Genomic DNA, 6221 nt, shown 5'->3' with positions numbered 1-6221 from the left:
GCATAAAGCATTTCTTTACAAGATTATATGGTTCCTATAGGTTTATCTTAATCTTATACAAACATGGAGGTATTATAGATACACCTCTAATAATGCTGAAAATTTAGTCTATGATTCCTGTAAGGTAGGCTGAAAACAATTGTTTCAGAACTTTAGGCCATAAATATCTTTAAAAATTAGGAGTCCGTTGTTCATGTCTCTGTTTGTCATGTTCATTTGTTGCTTTTAGGTTTATATCTCCCATATAAGTGATATCATGTGATTTCCAACTTTTTCTGTCTGGCTTATTTCACTTAACATGATTATCTTGAGGTCCATTCAGATTGACACAAATGGCAGTATTTCATCTCTTCTTATAGCCGAATAATATTCCATTGTATATATGTACCACAGCTTCTTTAGCCAATCATCTATTGTAGGACACTTCGATTGCTTCCATGTTATGGTGGCTACACTGTGAATAGTGCTGCAATGAACATCGATGTGCAAATATCTTTTTGGATATGAGTTTTCAAGTCTTTGGGATACATACCCAGTAGAGGGATTGCTGGGTCATATGGAAGATCAATTCTTAGTTTTTTGAGGAACCTCCATGCTGTTTTCCATAGTGGCTATACCAATGGACTAGTGGTTACCAGAGGGTGGGGGTGGGGGAGGAGGGAAGAGGTAGACAGGGTAAAGGGGATCAAATATAGGGAGGTTGGGGGAGGGTGAAGTGGGTAAAGGGGATCGAATCTACTGTAAAAAAAATAAAGTGCAAACTAAATACTCAAAAATAAAAAAATAAATAAAAATAAAAATTAGGAGTCTGATGGGTAGCAGGAGCTGAGAGCAGACCCCAGAGAGCTCTGAGCACCCCCACTACTGCCTCTGGCCTAGTTGCCGTCACCCCCAGGGGGAGCCGCAGCTGCCCCAGCCGGCTCCAGTCTCCATCACCACAACTATGAACAGCAAGGGCGAGACCCAACAGCCATCAGCAGCGTTCCTCCATCCCCCACCCCCACTCTCAATCCTCCAACGCACCACCGCCCCCACCCTTGTTGCTGTGGACACTGGCCTGGCACTGGAGCCCAGCAGGGAGCAGAGGCCCCCGGCCTGTGGGGACAAGAAGGTCATCACAAGGAAGGTTTGGGGACAGTAAATGGTTCAATGTAATAAATGGATATGGTTTCATCAACGGGAATGACACCAAAGAAAGTGTATTTGAACACCAGACTGCCATAAAGAAGAATAACCCCAGGAAGTACCTTTGCAGTGTAAGAGATGGATAGACTGTGGAGTTTGATGTTGTTGAAGGAGAAAAGGGTTTGGGAGGCAGCAAATGTTACAGGCCCTGGTGGAGTTCCAGTGCAAGGCAGTAAACATGCAGCAGACTGTAACCATTACAGACGGCTCTCCACGTCTCAGGGGTCCTCCACAAAATTACCAGCAGAATTACCAGAATAGTGAGAGTGGGGAAAAAATAAAGGATCAGAGTGCTCCCAAAGGCTAGGCCCAACAGCGGCGGCCCTACTGCAGGCAACAGTTCCCACCTTACTACATTAGGAGACCCTATAGGCATGAACCACAGTATTCCAATCCGCCTGTGCAGTGATGGAGGGTGCTGACAATCAGGGTGCAGGAGAACAAGGTAGACCAGTGATACAGAATATGTACTGGGGCTGTAGACCACTATTCCGCATGGGCCCTTCTCACCAAAGACAGCCTAGAGAGGACAGCAGTGAAGAAGATAAGGCAAATCAAGGCGATGAGACCCGAGGTCAGCAGCCACCTCAACGTAGGTACCGTGGTAACTTGAATTACGACGCAGAGCCCAGAAAACCCTAAACCACAAGATGGCAAAGAAACAAAAGCAGCCGATCCACCAGCTGAGAATTCGTCAGTCCCCAAGGCCGAGCAGGGCGAGACTGAGTAAATGCCAGTTTACCATCTCTACCATCATCGGGTTTGGTCATCCAACAAGAAGTGAATTTGAAATTCCAGAAATAAGAAATGAACAAAAGATTGGAGCTAAAGACCTTAAGTGCTTGCTTTTTGTCTGTTGAGCAGGTAACTAGAACTATTATCTGCATTATCTATATAGCATAGGGTTTTTATTATTTTTAACTAAAGACGTCTCTTTTTGGTGATGACAAATGTGGGAGTTTTTTGTTTGTTTTGTTTTTTAAAAGCCTGGTTTTTCGCAATACACCTTTAAGGGTTTTTAAATTGTTCATATCTGGTCAAGTCAGAGATTTTTAAGAACTTAATTTTTAATTTGTAATAAAAGCTTACAATTTGATTTTTTCAAAAAAGTCAACAAAATGCAAGCACCTGTTAATAAAGGTCTTAAATAATAATAATAATAATAATAATAATAATAATAATAATTAGGATTCATTTTCACTGGGTTAAATACCAACAATCACTGTCGTTGTTGTTTATACTTCATTCCATTAGGAGCCAACGGGGATTATAGTATGTCTAGAACCCCTTCTCTCTTTAATAGTTCAGCTCATGTCTCAGAATTATTCTTCTTCCTGTGTGGCTTTGGCCCTGGATCAATTTCCACTCTAGAACAATCCCCATTCCTGATATCATTGCCCACATTCACTAGTCATATGCATCTATACCTTATAGATGTTGCCTCTCAACTGAAATAGAAATTATTCTCCAGATCCATCCCTGATCCATCACTATCTAAATGGTAAGCTCAGTGTGATGATCACAATAGCCAGAACATGTGAGAGGGAGTCAGCCAGACTCTGAGATATGTGTAGTAATTCTGTGACTGCACCTCCCCTCAGAATTGCAATTATTGTTTCACCTGTAGTGACAATGACGGTGCAGACTTAGGGTGCTGTGAACATTTATGAAAAACATTTCTCTAACACTGGAAATTACCAAAACCACTGACAGGTTTCCCTTTAGTAGCTACAAAGGGGCCTTGCAATGATTGGTAGAGACTATTTTCCATTCCTGTAGGAATTTGTGTCTTACTGGGTGCTCTGCTTCGCTGACAAGTTCTTCCACCCAAAAAAGAGTTCTTCCTCATCTTCAGACCGCTGAGCTGAACAGTCATTAAATTAGGAACAAAGAAATGGAAGCAGACAAAGTACCTGAGAAGGACTTTCAAAGTATAATAAGAGGAGGAATATGATGTCAAGCACTCAATGCCAATCAATTTGTAAGTCTAGATGAAATAGACCAGATGGTCTGACATGCCATTTCTCTGTCTAGGAGACAGAAAAATGCCACTTAATCCAAGAGCACTGGATGGTTACCACAGTGTTCAGTACTTACTTGTGGATGAAGTTTCAGAAATACTGTTGTAATTCAAGATTATATTTCTTATAATCACTATTGTAATTCATTAAAAAACATCTCCACTTTTATGTTTTCTATTTCTTTGTTGAAGTTCTGAGTTCATCTACTCTTCCCGTAAGTTCATTGAGCATCCTTTAAACAAGTGTTTTGAACTCTGCATCTGGTAGATTGCTTGTCTCCATTTCGTTGAGTTCTTTTTTATGGAGCTTTGTTCTCTTCTTTCATGTGGGACATATTTATTTGTCTCCCCATTTTGGCTGCCTTCTTGTGTTTGTTTCTATGTATTAGGTATGGCTGCTATGTCTCCCTGTCTTAGTAGAGTGGTTTCATGTAGTAGATGTGCTATGGGGCCCAGTGGCACAGTCTTCCCTGGTCACTTGAGCCAGATGCTCTAGGTAGGTCCTTTGTATGGGCTGTGTGTGCCTGTCTATTGTAGTTGAGCCTTGGTTGCTCTCTGCTTGTCAATAGGAGTGATTCTCAGTCTGATTGTCATGACTGGCCATGACCAGTGGAGAAGCTTTTGTTTAAGGGTGACTCTATAGAGCAAGATTTGCTTTAGCAGGGCTCTAATGCCTTCCCTGTCTGCCCTTTGAGTGTGTCATCCTCAGAAATCACCCTGGGTGGTGCTCTGGCTCAGATCAAAGCCAGCCACTAGATGTGTAGGCTGGGGCCTCCTAGGAGGGACCCTGCTGCAGGCCAAGTTCAGCTGCAGCCTGTGCCCTGTCCGGGGCCACCCGGCGTGAGTCACCAAGAAATCCACAGATGGCTGCCACCCATTCTGGGCTTCGTAGTGCCTTGAGAGGCTAAGCCACAAATCAAGACCGGCTGCCGCTAGTGTGAGGCTTGGGGCTGCTCAGCAAGAGATATGGGGCATCCCCGGGCCAGAAGCTGCTTGTTTAGGTTTTGTGAACCTTTGAAAGATTTTAGGAAAGTTCAAAGCATGAGCCAAGACAGGCCGTTTGCATGGAAAATCCACTGGTAGCAACTTGGGCGGGCTGGTAAGTTGGGAAAGGCAGAGTCTTAGGGCATCACCAGGGTGGGGCAACCAGTGTTAGCCAGGTTGATGGAGATTCAGATATGGTGGCTGCCTGGGTCTGCAAGCCTGACAGGGGAGAGCTCAACAAAGGAAGAAGGCCCTTTGCCAGCATCTCTGTTTGAGAGAAACCAGCCCCTCCGTCCCTCGCCCTGAAGCCAGACAATTCGGTTCCTCCTTATATGTCCCTGGTGCCTCTTGAGATGCTGCTTCAGTGCTGGAGCTCAGAGTGAGTCTGTCCCTGAGTAAGTTCACGCAGGACCCTTTGAGAGGAGCACCTGGGACTCCCACAGCCCTTCAGCTCACTCAGCCACAATCTCCACTGGTTTTCACAGCCAGAAGTTGTGGGAACTTCTTTTCCCAGCATTGGAACTTGGGGCCGGGGAGCCTGGTGTGGAGCCAGGACCCCTGGCTTCTCTGGGGAGATCTCTGCAGCCAAGACGTTTTCTCCTGATTCTCAACCACCACATGCAGGAATGGGACCAGCCTGTTTTGCGTCTCCACCACCCTTACCAATTTCAAAGTGGCCTCTTCTATTTGTTCCTAGTTGTAGGACTTTTGTTTGGCTAGACTTCAGGTGATTCTCAATGATGGCCATTCTTTAGTTTAGTTGTAATTATAATGTGGCTGTGAGAGGAGGCAAGCAGAGCATTCACCTACTCCACCTTCTTGACTGGAACTCTGATCCAGGCCATTCTCAACCTTGGTTTTCACTTTATTTTGCACTGGCGCCCAGGAGGTCAGCCTCTCCAAAGTCCTGGTTTCTACTGAGCTCCTCGCCATGGGGAGAGGAGTTTCCCATGCCCGAGTGAATTAGATGCTGAGTGAATCAGCCAGCAGGTTGGCATATATATAAATATTTTTATAAAATAGGCTTTATTTTTAGAGCAGCTTTTGACTCACAACAATACTGAGAGATTTCCCATATACTCTTGCCCACACTCAGAAACCTCCTCTCCCATACAACATCTGTATGAATATTTTAAACATAGTATATAGTATTAAAAGCATATAGATATATGTGCATCTTTGAAAAATCCTCAGGAATTGCAAACACCAAATTATAGTGTATGGTTTCAGTGTATACAAATGAGATGAAATAAAGAGGCTGAGGAACAGTAAACAGCCAATAAAGGATTCCATTGATAGGGGTAGAGCAGGCAGTGATGAGATCACACATTACTAGATTAGGCTGATTGAGTTAGCAAGAAGGGAAATGTTGGAGTCCTGAAGCCAGACAAAGCCCAGAAGAAGGGACCTTCCTCTCAGTCACCTCTCCCTCAGTCATCCTGGCATCCCCTCTGTCTCCAGTGGCATTTGCCCAGTGTCCACATGTCAGAGTGGCTACTGACCCTCAGGAGGACTACAGGCTAGTTTCCATTACTATCTGGGACCTCAATTTACCCCTGAGAAATAGGAAAGTGGGAAATTCTATAAAAGGACCATTTTAGTTGTTGAAGGAAGGATACTTTATTGTTTAATAGTACTTTTTAGCACAGACCCTGATTCAAAAAATATTTCCAAAATGTTAATTTTTAGACAAAGGTCAAAATTTCTAAGGAATGATCACACAGCACCTGATTTGCATGGGATGGTGGCTAAGCATTCATGGAGCCCTGTTGTCTTTGACCCAGAAATTTTAAAAACCGTAAGTGACTCATTAATTTATCTTTTATTCTAATGTGTTCATGAGAACTTGTTTGGAGCTGTTGAAATTCAGTACTCTAACCCTGACCATAAATAAAACAGAGCAGCGCCTCAGCTGTGAAGCCCCCAGTCCAACATAGAGACAAGAATGATTCTACCTTAATTTGTTGGGGAAAGCTTCTTCACTGCTCAATTTTGGTCATTTATTATTTGAAGAGCAAAGCATACTTTATTC

General features: G+C 43.6%; 1 pseudogene; it reads left to right on the top strand.

Moving 5' to 3' along the window:
- The first annotated feature begins 943 nt into the window (after nt 1-943).
- Nucleotides 944-1915, top strand: LOC120618861 (Y-box-binding protein 1-like; annotated as a pseudogene).
- The last annotated feature ends 4306 nt before the right edge of the window (nt 1916-6221 follow it).

The sequence above is a fragment of the Pteropus medius genome, unplaced genomic scaffold (genome assembly GCF_902729225.1).
Source record: "Pteropus medius unplaced genomic scaffold, Ma_sr-lr_union100, whole genome shotgun sequence".
Taxonomy (NCBI): Eukaryota; Metazoa; Chordata; class Mammalia; order Chiroptera; family Pteropodidae; genus Pteropus; species Pteropus medius.
Note: the sequence above shows the minus strand (reverse complement) of the source record. Positions and strands in the feature narration are given on the sequence as shown.